The following is a 1086-nucleotide window of genomic DNA, read 5'->3' as shown; positions in this document are numbered from 1 at the left end:
ATTTGACGTTCAGATCATTGTAGGAAAATTCCATCCGCTGACTAAGGTCAGAAAACTTCTTAGCAGTATCCATAGAACCGCTAGCTTGACCCTGAAGAAGTTGTTGCATCATTTGCTTCATTTCGTGATCTGGGGCTGGAGTAGGCTGAACTGGTTAAGGGCGGAATCCTGGCGGTGGTCCTGAGGGAGCTTGGTCACCCTGCTGGAACTGTTGCTTTGGAGCGAATCCCGGATTGTAAGGCACAAAAGGTTTTTGTTGACCTTGCTGTTGTTGTGGAGGCGGGTACACCTGATCTTGTGGATTAGCAACATTGTTACTTCGGTAAGACAAATTGGGGTTTGTCTTGTAGGGGTTGTAACCTTTGTTGTACCCACCCTAATTCTGGACATAGCTGATCTCCTCAGTCTGCTCACCCTCCCCATCTGGAACTTGGAAAGGATCATCCTCAGATACAAAGTGGATGCTCCTCTGCTGGCTTAGCAAGATACGGTCAAGTTTCTCATTGACATTCTTGAGGTCCTTCTTGTACTTCTCCTCAGACCCAGCGTCGCATCTAACTGTGCGGTCATAGTCTTCATTGTAGTTGCTATCAAACTGGGCGAGATTCTCAACCAGCTGCCAACCTTCATCTACGTCCTTGTTCAGGAAGTTACCATTAGAAGCAGTGTCAAGCAGCATGTGTATCTTTGGAAGGACACCACGGTAGAGAGTGCTCAGCAGTGACTCGTTGCTGAATCCATGGTGCGGACACTGGCTGTGGTAACCCTTGAAACGCTTCCAAGCTTCACAGAATGATTATGAGCTCTTCTGACGTGCTGTTCTGGAGTTGGAGAAGAACTTTGCCAAGAATGCTTTCTTGCAACCATCCCAAGTGGTGATTGATCCCTTGGGAAGGTTTTTCTCCCATTGATGAGCTTTGTCTCCCAGGGAAAATGGGAAGAGGCACAACTTGTAACCATCCTCACTCACGTCGTTGATCTTGGTGAGACTGCACAGACGGTCGAACTCGTCCAAATGGTCTAGTGGATCTTCCATAGGAAAACCATGAAACTTGTTTCCCTGGATCATGGAGATCAGACTGCCTT

General features: G+C 47.6%; 1 pseudogene; it reads left to right on the top strand.

Annotated features, from left to right (window-relative positions):
- The first annotated feature begins 734 nt into the window (after nt 1-734).
- On the top strand, nt 735-806 carry LOC147934788 (small nucleolar RNA R71; annotated as a pseudogene).
- The last annotated feature ends 280 nt before the right edge of the window (nt 807-1086 follow it).

Source organism: Camelina sativa, chromosome 11 (genome assembly GCF_030686135.1).
Source record: "Camelina sativa cultivar CO46 ecotype springtype chromosome 11, ASM3068613v1".
Lineage (NCBI taxonomy): Eukaryota > Viridiplantae > Streptophyta > Magnoliopsida > Brassicales > Brassicaceae > Camelina > Camelina sativa.
This window is presented reverse-complemented; position numbering and strand designations above follow the sequence as displayed.